The sequence below is a fragment of the Eschrichtius robustus genome, chromosome 3 (genome assembly GCF_028021215.1).
Source record: "Eschrichtius robustus isolate mEscRob2 chromosome 3, mEscRob2.pri, whole genome shotgun sequence".
Taxonomy (NCBI): Eukaryota; Metazoa; Chordata; class Mammalia; order Artiodactyla; family Eschrichtiidae; genus Eschrichtius; species Eschrichtius robustus.
In genome coordinates, this window is record NC_090826.1 from 109,714,123 (window position 1) to 109,729,490 (window position 15,368).

Here is a 15,368-nt window from a genome sequence, read left to right on the forward strand (position 1 = left end):
ATATTCACAATGGGTTCTTAAGGAGTCTTAATAATCTGCCTAAAATTCTCAAACTTAAAATACTTTCCACTTATCTGGCAGCAAATCTCCTATCAAGAAGGACCCAAATATATTCATTATGGGCTCTTTACTAAAACAACTAAAGTGAGCAGTTAAGTTTCCTATTTTTAAAGGGAACAATATTCAGTTCTTCTCCCAAGAAAAGTTCTTCTTCACTGATAGTTGTATGTTGTCTAAATTCCATTTCTACTCAATTTCATTTAACTCTGCCAAATACTAGCAAAACATTAGTCCTTTCTCCTCTCCTCCGGAGTTACATGTAAAAATACGTTTTTGTGAATATGGCTTATTATCACAAACCAGATTGCCAAAGAATCTATCAAAGTCTTACCATACTGATATTATGACAAAGATACCACCAGCTCTAGGGTTTGTAATTTAAATCAGAAATCTCCACTTTCAACAAAAACACATATATGGAGAATAAAGACTGAAACATTATCTGGAATACACTTTATTTTACTATGATATAATAACAGGCATTATTATGCACTTTACATTCATTATTACAATTAATTCTCACTATATACCCTAAGTAATACATTTTACAGATGAGGTCAAAACGAGGTTTAGAGAGTAACTTGCCCTAGGTTACAGCTGGTTTGAATCCTGGCTGGGATATTTACTAAGCTTTTTTTGCTCTGGAATTCTTCCCCAAGTCACTGCCTCTTCCATTATTAACTCCAACATTTCTGAATTCTCCGGAAGTTTCTATACGGAGACAGATTTGGATGATCTCAGGAGCAGAAGGATAGGACAGACCCAGTTTTTGGTCTCGGGACCCCTTTACATTCTTAAAATTATTAAGGATCCCAAAGAGCTTTTTTTTATGTGGACTTTACCTTTTGATATTTACATTAGAAATTAAAATGTAAAAAATGTAAATACTTATCAGTATATTCAAAAACAAACCCATTACATGTTAACCTAAATAACACTTTCAATTAAAAATTACTATTTTTCCCCCAAAGAGTGAAATAACGTTTTACATTTTTGCAAATCTTTCATGTCTAGGTTAATAGAAGAGTTTGATTCTCATAACTGCTTCTGCATTGAGTCTGTGGTTCTATGTTTTTTTGGTTAAGTATATAACGAAGATCTGCTGTCACACAGATAGAAAAAGGGAAAAGTATCCTAAAAACCTTTTCAGATAGTTTGTATATTGATATAGTACTAAAACTAGACAAATGATAGTTTCTTAAAGGATAATTGCATCTTGGAATCTGAAACCCTATCAATGAATGTTATGTTAAAATCCATTGATGTACCTTAAATTTTGAAATGATTTCTTACTCATGGTGACTTTCAAACATCATGCAATGGTCATTTGGAAAATACAGATTTACTGAATTACGCCTATCTTCCAACTGTTGACACATTTCATCATACAAAATTTAAAAAAAATCATAATCATTAAAACTGACGTTATAAGAAAAGTCAAGTACCAGGAAGTTGTTAAGCTTGAGATATCAACTTTTTAAAAATTCTAATTTTCACTCTCAAATTTTTATCACTGGGAACAAATACTGTCAATTGTTTTCCTTGAAGTGACAAGCTCACACTTTTTTCAAGAAAACATCCGCAAACACTTAAGTGTTAAAAACTGTAGTTTATCAGTCGTTCTTTCAAGTAAAAATGCTGTTCCAGGAAACAAGCAACTCAGAACTAAATCTCACAAATGCCTTTCCTTATGACCAAGACCTACCTCAGCAAGCAGTGTTAAGTGCTTCAGGCACACTTCCCATTTGGTCATAGATTCTTTTTTTTTTTCCACACACACACACACACACACACTGTATTTTATTTTTACAAGAGATAAATAGACTGACACCAAGCATTGTACATGGATGGTCATAGATTCTTATAAATTAAAAAGACATGTACTAAAAGGCTGAAATTTAATAAAACTAATTATTTTTACTGCTTCATCAAAGACATTCTCAAGTAAGTATAGAGTTTCCTGCAGTCGTTTTATTAAGTGTTGCTTTTGGATCATAAGTGCAGATGTCAGTGAAAAAGATAAAGTGTCTCAGTATTATTTTGAAAACAGTTATGACCTCGAAGCTCTCCTGAATGGGCCTGAGGGGATCCCCAGGGGTCAGCAGACCACATTTTGGGAACTGCTTTTCTAGATTATACCACTGGTTCAAGGTGGGGGTGGAAACTAACAAAATTCTGTTCATCCCAAGAGTCTTCATTCTGTTAGTTCCTTTAGTTTGAGATACATCAGCATAGCTGGTACATTATAACCATAATATACGAAAGGGGAAGGAAATCAAGGGCACAGATTGCCACTTAAGTGTTCAAAGATTATAGTTTGAGCACCTTTATGCTGGATCAATAACTCTCAATATGGTGGTTACCTCAATCAGTCTCAGCTGAAGGACTGCAGATTAAAAATGTAGAGATGATACCCCTCTCCCCATCCCATCCAAAAAAGCTTGGGGATGAGGCCCCCCAAACCGCACTTTTAGAGATCTTCAAGGTACTTTTTATGCACCCCGAAGTTAAGAACGATTGTGCTAAGTAGTTCAAAGCCCAATTCCCAGTTCCAAAAGCAAGGGGTCTCAAAATTCAATGTCGTTCGCCAGGAAGCAGCCCCCCAGCCCTGCCGTTTCCCTTCAACTAGATGGGAAAATTCCTTTGAAAGTGAAATTGTACTTCTGTGGGGTTTTGAGCTGCGGTGGGAGGTCTCTAAAAGAGTGCAGAAGGCTGGGCCACAGACTGCAACAGACTGACGGCTGTTCCGATAGGACACTGTACCTCAATTTCCATCTCGAAAAAGAGATTTGGGCTAAACGACTTACTCTTTCCAGCTCTACCTTTTTCTGAGCTGAAAACATCCAAGACAATGAGAGAAACGTCCAGTATTATTAACAATTTGAGGGAATCCCGCGTCTGACAGAAGAGGAAATTAGGACAACTCGCAGAATGGAGAGAAAGCAGGTGGATCAACGCCATCACTCTTTTTCAGAAGGTGCTAAGAATCTAGAGAAAATAGTCCCTGGGATAAACATGGCGCCCACCGCGGCAGGATATAACCATACGAAAATAAAGCTTTTTTCCACCACATCCCATTTTATAAATCACGGCGCCACCCCAAAATTTTAGAGCCGGGGGAGGAGACTTTGTAAACTGCGGTGCACTAAGGCTTCGGGTGTACTATACGCCCGAACGGGGATTACATAACACAAGGGAGAGACTAAGCAATCACTCATTTCCCTCCTCGCGCTCAAAAAGAGCGCCCCACTCGTTCCCCGGCGGGGGTGGCGCGGGGACGGCCGAGCACCATCCCCACCCCCGGGGGACGTCGGCCCACCGCCCCTCCCGCCCGCCTCCCCTGCGCGGCCTCGCCCTCCCCTCCCGCCGCGCCCCGCCGTCTCGCCGCCGCCCGCGCCCCCGCCTCTTCCCCAGCGGGCCGCCGCCCGCGCCCGCGCCCGCCCACTCCTCCGAGACGCCTCGCGCCGGGTGTGCGTGTGGACGTCGGGTGTGTGCGGGGCCGTGGACCGCGAGTGCGCGCGCGCGCGCCGCTGCGGGCGCCGGGGGCGACCGGCAGGCAGACAGGGGCCTGCCCGGCCCGCCGCGCGGCTCCCGGGGTGCACGCACTCACACACGCGCTCGCGCGCCGCACCCCACGCCCGCCGCCGCCGCCACGGGCCGCGCCGCCACGCGAGGGGGGCGGGGGCGCGCGCCACCGGGCCCCCGCCCCCACCCCTCGCGCTCCCGCCCCATCCCCCTCTCATTGTCTCGCCTCGGAACGCCTCGCCGAACGAAAAGATAACGGAACCCCCGGGAGAAGGGGGGTGGGGAGAGAGAAAGCTCGCTCGCTCACTCACCTCCCGTGGTCGTCGCCGCCGGTAGTCTGACCCGAGGAAGGCGCCGTCGCCTTAAAGGGACCTTGCACCCGGCGCCGGGAGAAGGGGGTGGGAGCAGGGGAGGGGACGGGGGCTTGGGGGGAGACGGAGAAGAGGGAACCGTTGAAAGCTCGTCTCCCCGAGGGTGAAAGGAAACCTCCCTCGGGTTCGAGTGATTTGGGGTGGATTTTTTTCCCGAGGGGGGCGGGGGGGCCCCGAGGGAGGGGGGCGGGGGGGCCAAGGAATGCGGCTCCGTGTACGGGAGCTGGCGCGGGGGAGAGAGACGCTGACTCCCCCCACCGACCCTCTCGCCCCGCGGAGGGATACGGCTCGTCACTTCCGCCCTCCCCCTTTCGTGGTTTTTCAATTGGTTGGAGCGCGTCGCACGTCATGTGCTCATCCTAACCCCTGTCCGGGCTTCTTTTCTAGTCAAGTTTGTCTGGGCCTGCAAATAAATAAATAAATAAATAAAAAATTTTTAAAAATGAAATGAAAAATAATTAGCCCAGAAGCAATATCTAAATTTTGGTGAGAAAGATGGGATTTCCAAAGAAAATACTTCCCTGGACTTTCCAAGGAAATTTTGGGAATCTCCACACTTTCCACTCAAGGCTTATACCTAATCAAAAGGGGAACCTCATGCCACAGGCCAGATGGTGAGGCCCAATGGCACCAACGACTGATATTGGAACAAAGGCATCAAAATGGCACTCGTTCTTCTTCAAGAGACATTCGGTCAGGTAGCTTTAAGTGAAGAACTTTTAAAAGCCATTTTTACCCTGAACCCTTCTGGATTCTGGAAGGAAGTCACACATGATTGCTTATTAAGGTAGTTCATGTATGGAAACTATTTTGAGATGCATAGACTCAGCAGAGATCTTCAAAGAAACCGTAGACTCCACAATTGTGCTTTTTGCTCCAATCAAGGCTGAGACGGACTGGCCCAAAGAAATTGCTTTGTCCATTCAAGACTATCCTCCTGTTATTTTTCCTCAAACAAAAACTAACCTCTTTTCCAAGTAACTAAGAAATTTTTTCCTTTATTACCTCCTGAAGTGATGATAAAATTTTAGTATTTTCCTTGGATATTTGAGGATATTGTTGCTCTTTAAGCAATACGCAAATATTTGCTCCAAACCAAATGCTAAGTCAAAGTACTTGGTGCAAGACTGGGGAGATGCAGAACCACATTTATTCCTTCTCTAGGTACACACTCCAAACCACCAGACGATGAAAATAGGCAGTGGAGGTAAGCATTCCAAATTGTGCACCCATGGGCATGCACGCACCACCACCCATTTTCATCATCCCATTTCATACGTTTCAAAAACACGTGAAGGATTTCAACTAGTCATTCTTAGGAAGAACTTTATTACTTGAATTGGAAGAATCACTGAGCCTTCTGAAAATTCTTCTGAAACCGTTCCAGACCTGATCTGGAAAAGCCCATGCTGGGATTATGGAATCAATCATCAAAAGACATTCTGCATGAAGCTCTAATCCTATTTTATGCTTTCCTGCAATAATTCAATTCATTATAATGTCATTTGCCTCTGAAATATTCTTGGTGAAAAATATTTTGCCATGCTCTAAGTGCCAGCTTATGCTCTCTGCCAATGAGGTCTAGCCCAGCAGATTGTACCATCTACCACTGACCAATTACCATTAGCATACCATACTGAAAATGCATCATGCATGTGTTCATTTATTCAACAAATATTTATTGAGTACTTGCTATAGGCCAGGCACTGTTCTAGATGCTGGGAATGGAATGACAAAGAAAACAAAATCCCTGAATTCATGAAACTTATACTCTAATGAGGAGAGACATACAGTATACACATAAATTGTTCCAATATCTATTACAGAATAACAAATGGTCCCAAAACTTGGTGGGTTAGCACAACAATTTTATTATTATCTCTCACGGTTCTGGCAGGTGATTAGACTAAGCTAAACAGTTCTCACTTGGAGTCTCATGCAGTGGCTGAGGCTGAAGTCATCTCAAAAGCTTCCTCAAAAGTCTAGAAGTTGATGATGACTGTTGGCTTGGACTGAAGCTGGGGCTGTTGGTCAAAACAGTGAGCTGTTGGCCTCTCCATGTGGCCTAGGCTTCCTCATATCATAGTGACTGAGTTCCAAGATTTAGTGCCCGAAGAGGACCAGGCAGAAGTTGTCTGGCTTTTTGTGACCTAGCCTTAGATGTCACATAGCATCACTTCCACCACAGTTACAGGCCCACTTCGATTCAAGAGGGATGGGAAACATCTCTCAAAGGGAGTAGTAGAAACATCACATTGTAAGAAAAGTATGTGGAATGTGAAATCTTGTTGTGGTCATCTTGGAGAATACGATCTGCCACACAAACAAATGAATATATAATATGTGATATGGTGATAGGTGCTATGGTGGGGAAAAGGGCAGGACAGGGAATTGGGAGTGTGGTACAGGGGTAGAGGGTGGTTGGAGAAGGCTTTGTCATTAAGGTGACATTTGAGCACAGACCTGAAGAAGGTGGAGCCAAGTTCAGGTTTTACTCTTAGTGAAAGTGAAGTCACTGGAGGATTTTGAGCCAAGGAGTGACATGACCTGAGAAACATCTTTAAAGGAACACTCTGGCCGCTTGGAGAGAATAACTGGTAGGGGCAAGGTTAGCAAGCTATTGCAATTTTCAGGTGAGAGATGATGGTGGCCTGGACCATGGTGGGAGCTGTGGAGCTGCTGAGTGAGTTCTGCAGTATGTTGTTTACTTCTCTGTGACCTATTTTTCTGTAGTTTAGTTTGTGCCCTGGGAGACAGTTTTGACCCATAATGGCTAACAAAATGTGTGTGAGTGATGGCGCTATGCCTGCCACAAAAAAATAAAGGAAGAATATCCTGCTGAATGTTCAAATGGGAGTTTTGCAGGGACTGGAGGCATCTTTGAGGAAAGAATTCAGGAAACAAGGGTAAAGATCAACAGATAATCAGGGAATGGGATAAGTTCTTTGACACTGTAAAAGGTATCCTAACTATGCCACAGCCTGGGAGGATTGATCAACAGTTGAACGACTGATAGCTGGAAGAAATCAGGGGCAGAGACATCTATAATTTCAGAGCATTTGAAGAAAACTCTACCACCTTGCAACACCAGAGCAACATGTCAAAAAAGGCTTTATAGTTAGCGTTCCCATTTCCAGAAACGTATTCTCCTAGCTGAAGAGGGAGAGCGTGTATTAATTTGGACAGTCTTGGAACATTTTGTTGTCGTCTGCTAACACACAAGTTTCTAGAGTGAAATAATAGAACTGATACTTGTGGTCTCCTGTATTTGAACCATCTTGATGATGATGGGAGAACCAAAGCAGCAGAACAAATAACCTGGATTAAATCCCTAGAAATCAATTCACATGTACCTCTATAACATATTGGGGAGGGGTCTGAAAGCCAATCCAGTTTGGTATATTAAAGAAATTGGGACCCTAATACTGCTGCTAAAAAGCGACCCAAGTCTTCAGTAGCCAACTTAGAAAAACTGAATCCTCTCCATATGGGTTTCTAAGAAAGAAGGTCAAAAGTTAATGGAAGTCCCAAGTTGGGCATTTCACAGTTAGGTAGCAGGAGAGTGTTTCTTTTCAACAGTTTATAGAAACACTTATTTGCTTCCTTGGCTTATGGTTTCTGCCACGAGCTGAAAATTGGAACCACCTGTAACTTGGAGAGTGTCAAGGCAGAGACACAAATGATTTCAACATGTCTTCTGAAGTAGTGAGCCATGGGTGCTCCTCTGCTGTCACTTTGTTAATGTACAGACCCAATCACTGACTCCTCAGGTTCAGTGTGAGGCTGAACGGTATGTCTCAGGGTGGGGATTGAAGAGGATTGTAAGGTCAGTCCAGGCAGAAAGCAGCTTCGTGGGGGCCAATGCCAGGTTTCCTTAAAAATGAGCATCCCGCTCTTACAGAACACACTTAGGGTCATCAAAACCAGGAGCTCAAAGGGAGCTTACTCATTTTGGAACAGCTAGAAAAACAGTGGAAACATTTTCACCACCTGAGCATCTCCCAGCTCAAAAAGATTGACAACTGATTGCACTAAGCCCGGGAGTCTAAAGAAGTCAACGTGTGGAGTGGGAAGGAGACATGGAAATGCCTAGCTTGCAGGGAAATCATCGTGAAATAAAGGACAAGTGAAGATCTATGTTTGACCAGTGTCAAATAAAAAATGGGGAACTTGGAGGCTGTTGTAGATTGTATTTAAGAATATTGTTTGCTAACTCCTTATGTTTAGAGGAGCTGAGGACTTTCCTAGGGGCTCAGAAAATTCTAAGGAGGTGAGAAATAGCTGGAGGAAGTTTTCAGCCTGGGTTTCTCAAAGAAGAATTCCTCATTAGCTTTCAGCAAGAAGCAATTGAAGGTCTCTGTCTTCAAAATATATTTTTCAAGAAATGCATGAGCAGCAATCTCATCCATCATCAAGACTTCTCAGTGAGTTGCTATATGATTTCATGGAAGATAATAATTTAGTTAAACTTTGAATTAAATTAATATTATTTAAGAGATACTCAGAAGCAAACCTATACTTGTTTCATCTAGGTTGTTGCACTGGAGTTGAGCAGGTATGATTATCAAGTAATTAAACTGATTCCATAAAACTTCACAGAAAAATGAACTGGATTACTTTATGGACACACTTGTTTATGTGGCTTGTTCATTATAAGAGATTGCAAAGTAAAATTAAAAATTTTTTTTGTCTAGGATACATTCTTTTTCTAATTTAGCGGTGTTTGTATTTTATTGTAGTCATAAATAATTTCCAGAACACAACTGTGGACATTAAACAACTTGAGTCATTCTTTTGAAGGACGTGAGGATTAATATCATTGTTTTACAGATGAGGAGACTGAGGTATCCTCCAGAATTAAATTAAAAAATTTTCTGGTGTAGATAAGTGGTCAGATCCTTTTGGGTCTCTTCTTATTGTTGAGTATGTACAGTAAGAGTTAGAGGTAGCAAGGAGGCCATCTCCTGTGATAGCCAAGTATTCATTTTTTAATGCTGTTTCTTTTGCCTGAAACATAAAGGTAATAAAATCTGAAAATGTGAGTGCCAAGATTCACCAATTTAAAATCATTTTATAGGAGGAAAATGATTTAACCTTCATTCATAGAGGAAATAATTCTCGCTTCTAGGTTTGTGTGTAAATGCATTGGTGTGTAAGTACTATGAGTCAAGTGCGAATATGAGTTTCCTCTTTCCTATGCACCTGCTTCCTGGCAGCCTCTGATCTCTGCTTCTCCTATTCAGAGATCTTATACCTAGTCTAGAGAAGTGAATCTTAACCTTTTCCGCATTATGAACCCCTTGAAAATCTCTATAAAAGCTATGGATAATCTGCCCCAGAAAGATGCACATTTGTGCATATACACAAAATTTTGCAAACACTTTCAGGCTTAAAGCCCATTCATGTGCCTGTGCATGAACCCCAGGGAAAGAACCTCAGGCCTGGGCTCATTGGACAAGATGCTTCACTCCCTGTGTTACCAAAGAAATGATAGCCTCTCAATAATCATATGAACATGTGTGCCCAAAGAACTAGAGATTCTTCTCATTCTGACAAGTGGCTTATTATTATTATTATTAATTACTATTGTTACTACTATAATTTTATTTCTTCCTTTACCTTTGCCCAAAATGTTATTCAATATCTGTGAAAGTCCAAGAACCTCTAAGACCTGAAAGATGATCAGATAGTCTAGCTACCTCATCCAGTTGAATTGATACCTTTGGAATTGAGGAGGTTATCTCTGATTCTCCAACCCTGCAAATATAGTGACCCTCATGGGATGCCTGGCCTCATTTACCTGATTCATTGGCTGTGACTCATTGAATATTCATGTACTCTCTGCATTTCCCAGCCTTGAGGTAGGGCCTCAAGATTGAGTCCTGACAAATGGGAATATGAGTGTGATTGGTGACTCCCAGCCCACTTAAAGCACTTAAAGGCTGGTGTGGCTCTTCTCTTCCCATTTAGAGAAACGGTAGAACCACAAGATGGAAACAGTCTAGATCCCTGAGTCACCCCAGGGAGGAGAGCTGAACTAGTGAGTTTCCCAAAATACATTGGACTTAACCAGAACAACAACAAAAAACCTTTATTGTGCTAAGCCATTGAGATTCCAGGATTAATTTGTTAATTCAGCATGGCCTAACTATACTGACAAATACATTGGTATAAAGATTGGATTTGAAAAAAAGAAAGAAATTACCCCAGAACACTTTTATGGCTAAGAATGGGAATCATTATGGTTAACTGGATAGAGCTTGATATTACCTACATTGCAGGGTTATTGTATAATAGATATGATAGTATATAAAATACCTAGGATGGCACCTGGCTTATATTAGTTACTCCATAAATAGTGGCTTTTATTATTAGTTCTTTTAAAAAAATATTTATTTTATTTATTTATTTGGCTGTGCCGGGTCTCACCTGTGGCATGCAAACTCTTAGTTGCAGCATGTGGGATCTAGTTCCCTGACCAGGGATTGAACCCGGGCCCCCTGCATGGGGAACGTGGAGTCTTAGCCACTGGACCACCGGGACGTCCCTATTATTAGTTCTTAAGATATCCTATAGCATACTATAAGTATTTTATGGGACATGATAAAACTGGACTACACTCATGGATGATAGGCTCCCTATTCTGATTCTTTCCCAGATTCTCCCCTTAAGGTATCTCTCCTAAATAGTTTGGGTGTTAGGCTCAAGCATCTTTTATAAAATTACTAGAACTAATAACTTCCAAGAAGTAAGCTGTATATTGTCTTTAATCCACCAACATTGAGTCAAACCCTATTATTTCTTCCACACGTTAATTAACAAAACAGCGTAACAGGTAACATAATATCGCCAAGTGCTGATTCATGTGATCCAGACAATGAAAGAATATGACATATAAAATAATGCTGTGTGAGACAGTACTTTCTGGAAAGAAAAAGGAAAGCTCTATGTAGGCTCAAGTCTTCAGTGAAAACTTCTTGAAAGGAGTAGGGCTCAGATCTTGTCTTGAAGCACAGGTAGGATGTGGATAAGTAAGAGAAAGGAAGAAAAACATTCTAAGTGGGCAACAGAATGATCAAGGTACTGATCAAACCCATAAAGGATAAATAATCAGGTTGAATCATATAACATTACTGGGGGGTTTTTTGTAGGTAAAAAACAATCAAATATTGGCAATTTCATATTGTTCAACCTAATAAAAGTGGCATTTGTGGAGTGATACACTGGAAATTTTAACTGTATTTGTAATGTTTTATTTTTTGTCCTGAGTGGTAGGTACATAGGTTCCTTATATGACTTCTTACTTCTTGTGGTTTTTAAGTATTTCACAATTATTAAAATAATTTAACGAAAAGCAAAAAAGAAAGTTAAGTCTCATCAAATAATGTAAACGACTCCTTTAGGTAACACTCATTCTCTTGATGAAGATAACACTCAGTTTTCTCAGCATTCTCAGACTTTCACCCTCTTCCCCAGCTTTTCTCCAAGTATATCAGGGGACAGCATAGCTTATGCAACCACATGACAAAGGAGAGAATCCAGAGATCCCCCAAGTGCAGTGTTCTTTGACTCCTCTGGCCTTTGGGGCAATGTCCCTCTCCACCTGGCCACTGCTTGCCCTGCTGGTGTTTGCAGCTGAAATTTGTGGTTCGAGACCGTGTGGATATAAGGGACCTGGCCTCCTTTAGGGTGCTCAGGCCTCGTGGCTCTCCCTCTACCCCACCTCAGCTCTCTGACTCTACGGGTCCTTCTCCCGTTTGTCTATGAGGCCCATCTGGCCGTGGCCCCAGGGTGGCAGAGGGGGGTGTTCCCTTTGCAGTCTTCACTGCAGTGTCACCTTGCCCCTTAAGGTCACCCCTCCAGCCAGCTCCTTAGTCAGACATTCAGCCACTATGGCTCTCACTGTGGGTTTCCCAGGAAAGCTACACCTCAAGGCCTTCTGCCTGACTACACCTTTACCTGGTGTGACAGAGGAGAATAGAGCGTTCTGGGCCTCCTCACAGGGGCCCAAATAGGACCAGTCCCTGTTATTCCCTCCAATTATATGATGCACCTCTGTCATCTCTACACAGAAGCCTGGAGAGGAGAAATTGGGACACACATCTGACAGTTTTCCCCTTCCCCTTATTTCTCGATTCCCCTTCTTCTTCCCAGTATCCCCCCAGGGCCAAAAGCACAGGCTTGCCTGCCTTCCTCTTCTTCACGTCCTTCTACCACTGAGCACAGGCATCATGACCTGGCAGTCATACCCTTTGGGAGAACTCCCTGAGTTAAGTTCCCCAAGCTGGGCTCTTCAGGGAGGTAGAGGAATTTTTTTTTTTAAAGGGAATTTAGGAAATCCTCCTTCAAGCCACTAACCTGGCTTACAAAGTTCTTGTCTTGCTATAAAATCCTATGTTGAATGTCAGAAGCCAAATATCTCAGTATTTTTTTCCCCATTCCTTCTGTAACAAATCTTTATCTCCCCCAGGCGGATGGATGCCAAGGGCCAACTAAGGATAAAGTCATTTTCTCAGAAAGGGAAAAAGGAAAGCATGCTATTTTTCAAAAGATTACTTTTCTAATTGCACTAAAATTCTCCCCATCCCCTGTTCCTCTCCTTCATAGAGCTCCAACAACTGCCCCATGACCCCGACAGGTCAAACGCCAAGATTTACTGCCAGGGTTGATACTCAGAATGTTGAACAACTAGCTGAATAGCAACCCTGACCCATGATGAACATGTAGAGGAAATAACAACCAGTTAAGTAAGTTCGCAGTGTTTGCTCTTCTTCTCTCCCAAAGCATATCTGTGCACAGCTTTGTAAACAATTTACCCAGGGGCTGCCCTTCCTCCATCCACGTTTGCAATGACCCCCCTTGCCTGGTAAACAAGATCTGTGGAGTGTGTCTGGTGCACTTCAGATGCCAGTTAACAAGGCATGACTTCAAGGAACATAAACTGTCTCACTGATATCACAATCGCCTTTTAGGCAAGAGGTCTTTGGAGGAAAACACTCAGATCCAATATTCAGGGAGTCAGTGAAATGAAATGAAAGGAGAGATGGGCAGCGGGTAAAGAGTCCTGCCAGGCACTAACTAGCACATTACTTACCCTTGTTTAAGCTCAGTTTCTTCAACTATGAGATAGGGTTATTAGGAGAACTCACTGACCTAATGCATGTAATTTGCTTAGCACAGAAAAGTGTTGATAAATAAATGTTGATAAATATAAGTGTTAATAATAATTATTTTTATTATTATTTTATTGTTGTTATCACTGGGCCAGTGGCCCTCTATTGACAATGAAAAGTGTTTCCCTGCCATCGGCACCTTCACCCGCATATTCATGTGGGCCTTCTGATCCAAATGTTGAACAAATGAAAATGGCAGGAATGAAGTGAGTGTGTGTAATGGGGGCAAAGATAGAAAATTCAGTCACAGACCACAGCCCTGATTAGCACAAAAGAGAGCTTCCCTTACTGAGAAGGGACAAAGTCAAATTCAATCACTTCAGGCTTTCATATGACCTAAACAGGATGATAAAAAATTTTTAATAAACAATTAGGGAAAAGAGAAAAATGTTTACTTTAAAGTAAACATAAATAAAAATAAAATAGATCCACAGGAGTATTTGAGTACATGATATTCCAGCAACACAAGCTTCCAGGACTGCACTGCAGACAGCGCTTTCAGACACATGTGGAATGTGTCCATGGCCCTGGGGTCACAGGGTAATTGAGGAGCCATAGAGAAAAGAGGAGCTTGGCAGAATTGCCTTCATATTTTAAGCTATAGCTTTCTTTACTGAAATAATAGCTTTCAAGAAACAAATTATTCACAAACCATTAATAGCATATGTTGAGATGGGAAGATGATAAGCAAGAAGGATAATTAATTCTGGCCTATTCTTTAAATAAAATACCGTCTAAGTATAGAGGAATAAATTACATGACTTTTCAAACCTTTCTAATCAAAGCCTCCTAAAATAATCCCATTGTCTAGTGCAGTGGTTTTCAAACATTTTTTGACCATAACACACAGTAAGAAATATATTCTACATCTAGACTCGGTACATGCAAACAGACAGTATTCTCTCATAATACTGGTTTCACAAAAGAATATATATATATTTTTAATAAATGTATTTATTTTACTTTTGGCTGCGTTGGGTCTTCATTGCTGCATGCGGGCTTTCTCTAGTTGCGGCGAGCGGGGCCTACTCTTCCTTGAAGTGCGCGGGCTTCTCACTGTGGTGGCTTCTCTTGTTGTGAAGCATGGGCTCTAGGTGCGTGGGCTTCAGTAGTTGTAGCACGCAGGCTCAGTAGTTGTGGTTTGTGGGCTCTAGAGCACAGGCTCAGTAGTTGTGGCTCACGGGCTCTAGGCACGTGGGCTCCACCGCATGTGGGATCTTCCTGGACCAGGGCTCAAACCCGTGTCCCCTGCATTGGCAGGCAGAGTCTTAACCACTGTGCCACCAGGGAAGCTCCCATGAAAGAATATTGATCCTTAGTTATGTAATATTTTTCTATTCTTTTATGCTGGCTCCTTCCTTTCTTTTCCTTCCTTTCTTCCCTTGTCCCTTCTTCCCTTTCTTTCTTCCTCCCTTCCTCCCTCCCTAATACTCCTTGCCAAACTGATTTTGCCACTCATAATATGAAAAATACAGGCCTATTGGGTTTTCCTAATCATTAAATATTTCTGCAGGTGAATTTACCCATCCAGAATATGGACAGAATTCAGCCAACTTCCCAGAAGAGCAGTTTCTAGGTTTGACTTTTGTCTCTTGGATTTAAGAAGTCATTCCCAGGGGACCTTGTTTTGTCTATAGCTGAACATAAGGATTTGGGAGAGGGCGGGGAGGAAGGGGACAGATGAGAATCAATAGAAAGAACTGCAAGGTCCGAAGACAAGAACCATTTGTCTAGTGCAATCTATTTTACTATATATTAATTTAAAAAAAACAACTCCATCTTAAATATTTAGCATCATCGTGCACCTTTTACAATTAACCCAACAAACCAAGCTCTGGCTTGAAGGCGCAATTATTCATTTTCAAGGAAGAGTGACCTCTTTTTTAAAATCCAGGACCTCCCCCAGCGCCCCAGCCCTTCTCCGGCCTCCAACTTTTCCCTCCAGTTTGGTGGAAGGTTACATTAGAAGAAAATAGTCCCTATAGTCTAGAAACTTTTCAGGGGAAAAGAGGGCGTTTGACGTGTGGGTGGGTGGGCAGCGCCGGCCGGTGCAGCTGGAGCGGCGAACGCCCGGGGCTGGGCGGCACGCGGACGCGGAGGCGCCAGCGGCGGGGGCGGGACGGGGCAGGAGGAACCCGGGCGCGGGGGTGGGAAGAAAGCGCTGAAGTCCAGCAAAGGACAGAGGCGGCCTGCGCTCCTTTGCTGCGCACCCGCCTCCCGGGAGGGGGCGCTGGCTGCC

The 15,368-nt window shown here is 42.7% G+C and overlaps 1 protein-coding gene across 6 annotated transcripts in view; it reads right to left on the reverse strand.

Moving 5' to 3' along the window:
* Window positions 1-4,213, reverse strand: part of POGZ (pogo transposable element derived with ZNF domain) — a 44,690-nt gene extending 40,477 nt beyond the window's left edge. For all 6 annotated transcript variants that reach the window (XM_068540793.1, XM_068540791.1, XM_068540789.1 and 3 more), the window contains exon 1: window positions 3,897-4,213. The gene's annotated coding sequence lies outside the window, so the exon portion shown is untranslated. The remainder of the gene's footprint in view (window positions 1-3,896) is intronic.
* Between the last annotated feature and the right edge of the window lie 11,155 nt (window positions 4,214-15,368).